This window comes from Eupeodes corollae, chromosome 2, assembly GCF_945859685.1.
Source record: "Eupeodes corollae chromosome 2, idEupCoro1.1, whole genome shotgun sequence".
NCBI lineage: Eukaryota > Metazoa > Arthropoda > Insecta > Diptera > Syrphidae > Eupeodes > Eupeodes corollae.
In genome coordinates this window covers 94012542-94025857 of record NC_079148.1, presented here as the reverse complement: position 1 = coordinate 94025857, position 13316 = coordinate 94012542, and positions in this window count along the sequence as shown.

Sequence of the window (13316 nt, the reverse complement as noted above, 5' to 3'; positions counted from 1 at the left end):
AGCATAGATAGACGAAGTCCTTGACTACCTCAAAGTTACGTCTGTCGATTGTGACGTTTTGACCAAGAGGTCGGTGTTGTATGTCCTTTCTAGACGACAGCATGTACTTTGGTTTGCCATCATTAACCGTTGAATCCATTTTTGCCGCCTCTGCCTCAATGCTCACAAAAGCCGCATTGACATCACGCTGAGTTCTCCCGATTATGTCAATTTCATCAGCATAATACCAGTAATTGGACGGACTTTTGAAACATACTGCCTCTAGTGTTAACGTGTGAGCTCTGCACTATTCTTTCAAGCACGATGTTAAACAAATCGCATGACAGCGCATCACCTTGTCTAAAACCTTTTTTGACATCGAAAGGCTCTGTTAAGTTGGTTCCAACCTTTATGCACAAACGGACGATTTTGGCAGGGATGCCAAAACTAGACATGGCTCTATACAGCTCGTCCCTGTAGATGCTGTCATATGCGGCCTTGAAATCGATGAAAAGATGGTGGGTGTCGATTTGGTGTTCTTGAGTTTTTTCCAGGATCTGCTGTTATGTGAATATTTGATCAACTGTGGACTTTCCTGGTCTAAAACCACACTGATAAGGACATATCAGGTTGTTGACGATGGGATTTAGACGTTCACATATTACGGCAGAGAAAATTTTATAGCCCATGTTAAGTAGATTTATCCGTCTATAGTTGGTGCAGTTTAGAGGGTTTCCTTTTTTCAGGATCGGGAAAACAATACTGAGGTTCCGACCATATCCTGCATATAATTTGGTGCATGCTCCTAACAAACTTATCTCCAGCTGCTTTAAAGAGCTCGGCGTTCAAGCCAATTGCTCCAGCCGCTTTATAAGACTTCAACTTAAATGAAGTAGATGTGAATAAAATGCTTATATATTGCAAAAAAGCACTTATAAAGCAGAATTAGAGATGAAAACTGCAACTCAATTATTTACAAAACTTTAATACAATTAAAACTTTGTCAATCAGGCAGACGGCAAAACCATTCTTTAAAGATTGTTAATAAAAATGTACAAATAATTGCAAGCAAATCAAATCAATCTATCTTTCTACTAAAAGCTCTTGGTCATTTCAAGTGTCATCAATGGTCAGAATGGTGGCAAGCAATGGCAACAATGGATGATCGATTTTTGAAGAAGTGGATTCGTCAATAAGTAGAATAGCTGAAGAAGAGTGATTGTCGAAAAACCAATGCAACAACATAGAGTGACTGGCGGCATCATCGGGTCATAATTTTACCAAAATGAGGCCTGTCAGGCAGTTACTAAATAGTGCTCGCTAACGCGAGATGATAAGCAACTTCTTATAGCCCGAATTGTAAGATATGGATGTAGACGATATGCGCTTTCAAAAGGTCGGTGCCACTTGCCATACACTATTCAATGGCAGTGTTTTCTAAGTTGGTGGGATTTGAAACAGTTGGACTTGTTTTATTTATTAGTTGAAAAACAACATTGGCGCTTACAACCATCCTTTATCACTTAATATACAGGTTGGAAAATATCTCTCTTCCGCCTATTTTTCTTTTGAATTTCGTGGCTCTATAGAGCTATACATCATTTGAAAGGCTTTGATATAACCTACAAAACGACGCTATGCATGATTTGTTTGGATATTGCATTCAACAGTTATAGACGTGTAAAAATGAAGCTTACTTAAGCTGAAAATCATGCTATTTTAAATTTTTACTTCGCTAAAAGCAAAAGCGACTAAATTAACGTTCCATAAGAATAATTGTTTTTTGAGGGATTGAATTGCGAAGGAATGGTTTCAACGATTCAGAACCGGAGAAAACGCCACCATGGATAAGCTAGCCGGCAGAAGTCCGTTGACGTCGAATACCGAAAACATAGAGTTGGAATCAACGCCTGCTGCTGAAACTCAACAAACTCGACCCGCATTTTTAAAGCGGATGGTGACTGGCGACGAAAAATGGATCACATACGACAATATCAAGTAAAACGGTCGTGGTTAAAGACCGGTGAATCGTCCCAAACAGTGGCCAAGCCGGGATTGATGGCCAGAAAGGTTTTGTTGTGTGTTTAGTGGGATTGGAATGAGCTGCTTCCATATGCCACTGCAAGCGTCCAGAATTGGCCAACATGAAAGGTATAGGGTTCCACCAGGACAACGGGGGATCACACACTTCGTTGATAAATTGTCAGAAGCTATACGGAAGCTCGGATAGGAGGTTTTATCGCATTTTTTTTACTATATAGCCCGAACACAGCACCACCTGTTCCTGTCCATGGCGAACGCCCTTAGTCTTGTAAAGTTGAACTCAAAAGAAGCTTCTGAAAAGTGGCTGTCCGAGTTTTTCGCAAGTAAGGAGGAAGGTTTCTTCGAGGGGGTACTATGAAGTTGTCGTCAAGACAGAAACAGTATCGAACAAAACGGCGCATATTTGAATAAAAAGCAACTTTACATTACTTTTTAGAAAAAAAAACATTTTTACGGCAAATAAGTTGGCTTGCTATAGCTACTAGGAAAAATCCAAAGCTTCGACTATTATGATAATGATAGTTCCCAAAAATGTGTATTTAAAATAAAAATACCATATCAAAATCAAGGAATTTTGAACTTATTCTCTCTGGTTAAAATCGATTAGAGCATGAAACCATTATAACACCTTATCTATATTTTCTTTCTAAACAAACACCCACCTCATACCTACATATTGATTTCTTCTCCAAAGTATAATTGTTTTCTCATAAACTTCAAATGTAACATTTTATGGACACACAGACAAATTTCACTTTTTATTCTTAAGCTCTTCCATCAGAGAGCTCTTTGGGTTTCTTAATTCGATTCTTGTGTTCTTTTTTTTTTGTGTGGCACACGACAAATCCACTCGACTGAATAAACAAAAATAAAAAAAATAAATGAATTAAGAAACTCGTTTGACATGCCAATGTAGCACAACGAGACTTGGAGCATAGCTTATAGCCTTAGCAAAGCATAGATAAACTTTATGAGTATGACTCATTGAAATTATTGTTTGGTCACATTCCATACGAAAAAAAAAAGAATAAAAAACAATTTCAAGTTCAAAGCATTTCAACTTTATGACATCGAGATTTTTATTTTTATTATTATAAGTTTTTTTTTTCTTTTTAATCCGAAAGAATCGAATTGAACAACTTCAGCAAGGCAACAAACTCTTATTGAGGATCAGAAATATTGTTGTTTTATGATGTTTGGGTTTGGGTTTGGGTAGATACGCAATATCGTGGATTGCTTCGTTTTACGAAAGACTCATTTTTTAATTTATTTATTCAAAGTTTCTTAAATGCTTTAAAAGATTTATAGTCAAAAACTCATTTCATCTACTGTCTTTTATAAATAAATGCACTTCATTAATTTAGAAAATCTTTCCTCACTGATTTCCCACTTGACACACTGTTACGAAAATTTGTTACTATCATAAACATTAACTGACTAAAGAGTGAGGAAGTTTTGTAAGTCATCACTAAACAAAATATTTAAAGTCAAAAACCATCATCAGCCACCCAGCAATGCGATACCATGGAACACGACTTTGACCTGATCTATTAGTGAACTCTCTCTCTAACACCACAACTAAACCGAACACCAAAACCGAAACCAAAACCTGCGCTGAAACAGAAATTCGATTATTCAATCGAATCGCAATACTCACGAAGCGAAGGATGTTGCAACTTGCAACAAATAATCCCATCAACTATACCGGCTATATACGGCCCCATCAACGCTACGTCTTCATCTCATCATCGATCGACCCTATTAACTCAAATGAATCCAGCCAACATTGTCTCGAGCCTTTCATCAATCACATCAGCTTTATTGAAACAAAGCCATCAGAAGACCTTTCATCTGCGGTCATCTCTCACTAAATCTAAAAGGCGCACACAAATCAACAGAGGAAATAATAAAAGTAACCACAATTCTATCCTTTGGCACCCTTTTTCGCAGCTCCAACTAAATGGACTGCGGACGTATGCCACCATCCATGGAGTCGTCATCACCACCGTCAACATCTCCCCGTCGCGTCGCTCGATGAATAGTTTCGAAATCGCGCAAAAAAGTGAAAGCAAAACATAATAATTCGGGTCTCTGGATTGCAGCATGGACGGATAGACGGACGGACGTGGACCTGTTTCATCATCGAGGCGGACAACCTCTTCTTCCTCGGTCACCTGTCCACCTGCGCTCCAAGACAACAGGTCCACTCCGCCAATTTGTTGTCTATCGCCAAACCAAGAGACCGATTGCATAATGAAGCACCCAAAAAGAAACTGAATCAAAACGAGCACATAAAATCATAGGAATTTACTTCATTATTACCACTAGCTGTCGTATATAGATGGCGCTGTGGTAGCGCAGCGACCGATCATGGTTATGTGCAAAATCCTGCAGGGCTAATGGCAAGTGTCTTACTCACGAGTCGCGACAAAAGAGCATTGTCAGCGACCGACAACGTGGGACAGGGAGTCACGCGGATGCGGACGCGGAGGAACACTCCAGTTCAGAGTGCACCCCACATCATGTTGCGATTATTTGCCATAAGTATTTGCAGATGAAACCAACTATTGGACTTAAAGCAACAAAAACGAAGTGAAAAACGATCACTGACGTGATATTACAAAACGATGGAATGAAATTGAGCCAAAGCTACATGGCTGATCACCAACGATCGATGATGGGTTGGGTGGAGAGTTGGAGGACGAGGCACGAAGGTGATGCTTGGCTTTGGCTTGGTAGAGAACAACTAAACTGTGGGTGAAGGTAGGAATACTGTAAATGCATACAGGATGGATAATTCGTGACAAATATGACCTAATGATCCTAAATCCATTGCATGCAGCAATGTTTTCCAGTCTGGAGCAGTGCAAATGTGCCTGCCACAGAATGGACAGCTTGATGCCAATTCAATACTACAGTAGTAGAAACATTTAGACGTGGAGTGAATAAACATTTAACAATAATTACCACATAGTTAAGTTAATGTTCATTGAGATGATTTTATTACTAGATAGTTGTCCTGAGAGTTAATTTTTTGTTTCCTTTCGGGTTTTTTGTTTTTGTCGTTTCCTTTCGCTTTCATTATGATGAAGGACCTGGCGTCGGATTTTGTTGTGTCAAAATGTATCGTGTGTCTCTTATGAGTTTATTCATAAAGGGCAATTTCAATTTTTGTCAATTTGACAGCAAATTTCGACCTACTAATTAATTAATTTTATTCTTCTAGATAGATAGATATTTATTTGTTCCGTATAAAATTTTATTTTTGATAAGTTGTCATTGCAGAGTGATAAGTTGAATTTATCTTACTAATGAAACTTACACTTTCAAATTTAACTGACATTTTTGGTGCAAAAATATAAGATGGAGAAAGAAAACCTTCGTTTATAATCAGTAAAAACATAAATAATTAAAAAACTCAATTGACAATACGAGAAAGCCAACTGGGGCGGTCTCAATAATTACTTCAGGATCTTAAATTGGTCACTATATACTTCCTCAATAGTGTCGTTGACGCCAGCGCGTTTATGATCACAAGTATGATTCTCCTGGGAATGAGAACTTTTATCCCGAACTTGGTCAAAAGTAGCAGACCTAATTACAACGAACGGTTTGGCTGTAATGAGGTTATGAGGGCAAAAGAAGTAAGTTTCCATTGCTATAAAGCCAACACTACTAATTACAGCTAAACAAATTTCAAACTAGCCAGGACGGCTTGCAATGCCCATATTCGACGGAACAAAGCTACCACTGTTTCGCACAAATGTCAAATCTGTGCTTCTTAATGGGTGCAGCACTTGGAAGGTTACTTCAGCCACAACAAGAAAAAAAGTAACGACTGCATTTCAGGCCAAGCAATGCAGTGGAATCCGCTCACACAAGAAGGAAGAACAGCGGGACTACCGAGAAGCACATGGCGCTTCTGGAGGTCCCCAACAGAATTAACAGGTATGAGGATTTAAGTAAGTAAGAACATTTATACATGACCAAAAATTACGGCAAACAATACTGCAATGTCCCAAACGCAGTAAGCATTTTTGGTCATTTGTAAAAAAAACATGAGGAATTCTTTCTCTTCTTCGGTTTCTTCGTTCGTTGTCTATGACACTCCTTTTGTTAGCTCCTAAGAGAAAGCTAATCTCTTTGTAAGGCAGTATGCGGCCAATTCTACGATTCCAGTGAGTGTTATGTTTCGCCTGTACTTTAGTAAGTAAGTAATTCTATGGGACAAATCTTTTTTCGCACTCGTACTTAGAGATCTTAAAACACATAAATCCGCTGGTCCGGATGGTATACCCGCTATTGTTCTGAAGAGGTGTTCTTAAACGCTTGCAAAACCACTCAGTAAGCTTTTTCATCTGTCCTGCTCCTCAGGCCTCGTTCTGAGCGGATGGAAAACAGAATTTTTTCAGCACATCCCCAAAAAAGGCTAGTCTTCTTCACTCTCTTATTACTGACCTATTGCACTAACGCCCCTTCTTAATTCTTTGCAATGTTATGGAGACGCTGATTAATTATCAGCTTAAGAAATATCTCGAAGATCGAAAGCATCTTAATGACCGGCAGTATGGCTTTCGCAGCAATAGATACACTGGTATTCTCATGGTTCATCTTACTAAACAGTGGAACAAATGTTTACATTGTTTGGCCAACATTCTCATTTTTATTAATTACCTCCTTTCTGCAACTTTATATTTGTATATTTTATATTTGTTTTTTGAATCAAATCCCTATTCTTCGGTTGTGGAACTAAGATAAAATATGATAAGCTCATGAAATTCCGACCTAACCAGCTTTGGCCAATGGGGAATAAAAAACCGCGTGGAATTTAATGCTTCGAAAACCCAATGCTGTCTTCAATCGTTAAAGCCATTATCTATGGATAGCATTTGCATCGCGGAAACTGAACATCTCGATATTCCCGGTATGTGTACCACCAACCAACTCTAATGGAACGATGACATATGCGATGTCGCCTAAAAATGCAACAAGATGTTTGGGTTTTCCAAGAAGTTTTTCTCCCCTTCTGATCTGACTGTTATCTACAAGACGTCCAAAGCTTGAGTATAATTTCCATCTCTAGGCTGGTGCTCCTGCAACTAACTTACACCTCTTGGATTGTATTGAACGTAGAGCATTTAAATTAATAGATGATAATATCATCATAAGTTCATTTACTTTGCTTGAAGGTTTTAAGGTCTTGTCTGACCTTTTTTACCGTTATTTTAACCGTTTATGCTTGAGTGAAATAGGGTGCATTCCTCTCCTTAAACAGTTCAACTGTAATACTCGCGCTTCTAGAAATCCTCATTTCCTTTAAAACTCTTTCTAGTGCTTACACTGTGTCTCTGCATAATAAGGGTAGTAATAACCCCTGAATGTTCTCTTATTATAAGAAAAAAAATCATATAAGTAAATACCTAAATAAAAATGAAAAAGTTCTTAACAAAAATTGTCAAAAATGTCAGTTTCTAATTAAAGTAAACACCTATGTACTTGGCAGAACTAACCCAAGGAATATAGTATTTGAGCTGGGTAAAAAACATTCCTTTCTTTTTCTTGTGAATAAAATAGACTGAATTATCCCTGCATTGATTCGATTTCCCTTTAAAACATTTTTTATGTCATTAAAAATAGAAGAAGAATATTCACCTGAAGGATATACAACAATATCATCTGCGTACATTCCAAATTCACAATTTTGATGCCTCGGAGAATCGGAGGTGTACATATTGAAAGGAGTTAGAGAAAGACAAGATCCTTGACGAACTCTCAAAGGAACATCCTTTAAAGAGGAATTAGATCTATTTAACACAACTTTAAATTGTCTTAAGATTGAGAAACTTTAAATTATTTAATAATGCTAAATATCGCTACTGATTATTTTTTTAAATAAGACTTAATGCCCCAAAGATTCAAATGCTTTTTCCTAATCACGTAACACAAGGCCAGTTGATTTCCGCTTATCAATGTCTAACCTGACATCTTGACATATTCTTGTCATTTTATGGGACGAATTATGTCCCTTGTCGAAACCACACTACTCCGGGATATTATATTTTTCTCGTCTAGAACTTTCAATGCATAAGTTTCTTAACAATTTTACTCAAATTGTTAATAAGGCTTGGGCTTAGGTCTATAGCTATCCACAATATTACGAGGCTTACGGGATTTGAGAATCGGAATCACTTTTGCTCATTTCCATTTATACGGAAAGTATTGTTACTTTTAACAAGAGTTTAGCACCAAGGCAATAAAGGAAAAACCACTGTTCAACATCCTCAGTGGAGATCATTTCACTTACAGCAAAACAGATTATTTTTTTGGTTTAATTCATTTACTCCGTCATAAGCCATGTATTCAAACACTGAATTGAAATGGGGTAAAATGAGATGGTTTGCAGCAAAAGTATATGCCAGCAATTCAGCCTTTTCTCCATACCTGGTAATTAAAGTACTAGAAGACTGAAGATGAGGTATAGAGGATTTTTGCTTCGTGTAAGAAAATAAAGAACTTAGGTTTCTTAGCCCAATCTACATGATCCACGATTTTTTTTTTTGACAGTAGAAAATCTTCAAAAGACACTTTGCAGTATTCGACACCAAGTAGTGTGGAAATCTTAACCCCGAAAACCACCTCTTCATCAGGACCAATCTTGAAGGGTCGACTTCTGATTTTTTTTCTTAACTTTGTACTTTTTTAGAGCTCATAAGGCTTGGTTCATGGTTTCTTATATTCAAGACGGACTCCATTTCAGAACTAGTATGACTTTGAAGTTTCTGGTTGTGCGATAGAGCGTATTTTTTAACAACTTCTGTAACCATTTCTATTTGTAAGTCACGATGTAGATCGGTATTTCTTATGTACCAAGGTGCATTAACTATTCCACGAAGGACTTTGTTTTGGAATTTTTGGATTGGATTCCAAAGGTCCAAACAGGCTTTAGTACTTGATTATACAGCATTATTAACTTCTTATAGGAAGTTATTGCAATGATTCCAAATTTTGGCATTTCTCGACGTTTTAGAGTCGAAATAAATTTTTTTTAGAAAGATGTGCGTGCGTGTGTACGTACGTTCGTACTTCCGTACGTTCTCGTTGTTTTTTCATTTTCCGTAGCTCAAGAACCAGAAGAGATATCGATTTTAAATAAATTTTGTTATACAGATTATATGGCAGAAAGATGCAGAAAGGGCTCTCAAGAAAATTGCGCGGCTAGTTCTTTTACAATAGCAGTTTGAAAAAAAGGAGAACATTTTGGTTAACCTTAAATATTTTACAAACCAAAAACGCTAGAGACTTGAATTAAATTTTATAAAATATATTGTAACGTAATTTCAAAGAAGTATATTTTTTGAAATAAATCCATTTAACAGTTTTTTTGTATAAATCAAAAAAACTGAAAAAAATTTGTCACCTCCAAAATTTTACGACTTAAGTATGATTTTATCTCCAAAACAATTTTGTGCGACGTAGAAAACTGTTTTTGACATCTGATAAAATTTTAAGTCGAACTTACAGTTTTTTACAAAAAATAAAAACTTACAAAAAAAATTAATAAAAGTTGGTAAAAATTGATTTTCGTCTCAAATATCTTTTCAAAACTTTGAGATATTATTATTATTATTGTTATCTTTATTTTTTCTGCACAAAAATACAATCTCACTTACATTTTAAAAATTTACAAGCATAGCTTTTAAGCCGTCTGCCGGTCATATCTAAATTTAAGTCAAAACTTTGAGATATTGGCTTTAATTTACTTTCATATTTTAAAAAAACATTGTTGTCAACATTCAGTAAAATTTTGAAAAAAATCCAATTAACAATTTTTTTACAAAAAATTAAAAACAGAAAAAAAATTAAAAAAAGATGGTAAAAAATGATTGTCGAATCAAATATCTTTTCAAAAATTTGAGATAATAGCTTCTTTCTAATTTTTACTCATAGGAAATATTGTTTTCAACATTAGCACAAATTTTGAGAAAAATCGAATTGACAGTTTTTTTTACAAAAAATAAAATTTAAAAAAAAAACAATACTTAAACTTGGTAAAAATTTACTTTTGACTCAAATAGCTTTTCAAAAATTAAAAAATATTGGCTTCAAACTTATTTTATTTGTTTTCGATATTCAGTAATTTTTATATAAAAATCCAACCCGAAAAAATAAAATCTTCACAAAATAGTACGCAAATTTGGTAAAAATTGATACGAATATATAGACAAACTTTTAGCAAGACAACTCGACAGACGGGATGTAAGTTATCAGCGTGGATCGCATACCAGCCTCTTTTTTTGTTTAAACTGTCAATTTGATTTTTCTCAAAACTTTAACCACGTTTTTTTTCGTTGCACAAAATTATTTTGGAGATAAGATCATTTTGCATACGTAAAATTTTTGGTTTGACACATTTTGTTAAGTTTTTTTTTTGATTTATAAAAAAACCGTTGCTTTTTATTTTTTTTAATATACTGATTTAGTACACGTTACAATATATAATTTTAAATTTAATTCAAGTCTCTAGCGTGATTCATTCGTGAGATAGTTAGGGTTAACGAAAATTTTCATCTTTTTTTTTTAAGCTGCAATGGTACAAAAAACACCCTCGCAATTTTCTTGAGAGCCCTTTCTGCATCTTTCTGCATTATTATCCTTATAACAAAATGTATTTGAAGTCGATATTTCTACTGGTTCTTGAGCTATGGACGACGAAAAAAACGTCGCGAACGTATGGACGCACGGAAGTAGGAATTTACGTACACACGAACGCACAGACATTTTTCTAAAAAATCTTTTATTTCTACTCTAGTGACCTTGAAACGTCCAGAAATGTCAACATTTTTCAATTTGAGAAATCGGACCCATTACAATAACTTCCTTAAAATTTGTTCGACAATTTTGTCGCCCTTGAACTTTGTTGTCACCAGTAGCTCAATTTTGAGACCTTAGAAATCGAAGCCAAGAGAGCTGAAGAAAGGCAAGATCCTTCAAGGGAACATACTAACAGGAAATCAAACTATTTAACACAAATTTAAATTGTCTTTAGATTATGAAACTTTGAATTATTTTGATCAATTTGTACATTTTTGTATTATGCCACATAGAGAGAAGCAAGCAATAAAATTTAAAGTTGATTTTTCTGAAGATATTCGAGAAGTTAAACTAATTTTTTTGTCAGAAAAACCATCTGTCCTCAACCCAGTTGTATGTTTATTTTGTTTGAACTAAACAACACTTGTTTTAGATCGGGTCTTTATCTGAATTTTTTAAAAAGGCTACTGAATTTTACTTCACTGCATTACCCAATATATGAAATCAGACACAACAAAGCAACAAGTATACCAAAATTGTTTACCTGATCGTGTGTATGTATATAGTTTGCATTCACTCCTGCTCACATCACAGCATCTCATCTTTGCCTGATGATGATTAATTGATTCAATGGATGACAATTTTTATTTCCTTTGTTCTTTGGTGATATTGTAGAAGCAATATTGTACGAATTGTGTGGCATCTGATTTCCAGTTGACTTATAAAAAAAAATGATTTTGAAGGCTATTTGATGTTGTGGCGAAGACTACGACGACATAAGTACTTTGAAAAAAATCAAGAATATCACATCATTGTGATTGATATTTTCAATTTATATTGTCCTTTTTTTAGAAATTTCCTCTACCGAAGTAGTCGGATAAAATTTGAATTAAATTCTTATTTATATCCCAGTGGAATAAGATTTTATGTGAGAATTATTTTGTATGCTTTTAATTTCTGAGAAGTGTGCTGCATGAAATCATAAATCTGTTGTTCAAGATCATTGAAATTGTTAACAATTGAATTATGGGTACATTGAGTTATGCTCCGCTACCACACGCACGCAATAATCGGAGTTGCAGGGGTTTATACAAGTTTAGGGAAATGATTGTTTATATTGTGACAAGTGATTTCAGACGATGTATCAAAATAATAGCTGATATTCATAGCATATTTCTACATCTTTCGGAATCGTTTCTTAGATAATGATATCTAATCTATTAGAAAAACCATGGGAAATAAATCTTACGACCCAAAGAAAAAAAGAGAAATAATTGAAACAAAAGAGTTGACATCCAAACCTTAAGAAAATTAATGTATCAATTTTTGAATACAAATTTGTTCATTTCTCTAAAAATATGTACCCTGAAATAGATTTTGTTAAAAAAAAAGTTCACATTATGTTTATATGTTCATACTCAGACTTAGACACTTGCCACATAATTGTATGGCCCCATGCCAACAATCTATCTTCTCACTCGCAAAACGCTCAAAATCCATACAGACAATAACTCAAAGGATATGTATGCCAAATCCAATCCCACTTTATATTCACCATACGTTTATTTCCTCGTTTCATGTTTTCTAATCGTCTAATATCATCGAAGAATGATTGTTGCCTAGAACTTTAACCACTATACGTTCACTACACAATGCGATATATGCCAATTCAATCTTAGAAATTAGAAATACAACACAAACTAACAGAAGCAAACAAAGCTATCACTCAAAAACAACAAAAAAATATGTATATACGTACTCAAAAAAGTCTCAAAAGAACTTACATTTAAAGAAGAAATACAAACAAACAAAAAGTATAAATAATTTACATTATACAAACGACAAGAGCAATAAAAAATAATTTAATTTCATAAATAACGCGGACGTGCGCAGCTTTGGCTCGTCTCTTGCGGTGACGACTACGACGACGTAAACGTGACCTGGATACACATGAAAAGAACAAAACACAACTCCATCAACAGCTTGGCTCTAAGATAGGTTATTTTATATGGCATATGGAAAATGATAAACAGGCATTTGGTGCGAATGACCAGAGACTTGACCGACCGAGAGTTAGCCAGATACCCGAGCCCTGATTGAGTGGTATCATGAACATTTTAATAATTATTGTCGTCCTCTTGTAAGTTAATTTAATAACACATAACAGGGTGTATTTAAAGTTGATTGTCTAGCTTTGATTTCTAAAAAAAAATCCATCTTTTCTTATGTCAAAGAAAACAATTCTTAATGGAAAGAATACTATCATGTATTAAATAGAGTAACATCAATTATAACCGAATCTCACTTTTGACTCAAGACGAACTTTCAGAAAAGTCCTGTGCGTGTCATTTTAAAACTAGAATTAACTTCTGAATAAGTCGATATAAAAATATGTATTTACCACACTTGGTTTTAAATAATTTAAGAGATTTCTAGGGAGCAATGCAAAAAGTATTATAGTTTTCAATTTATCGGTCAAATAA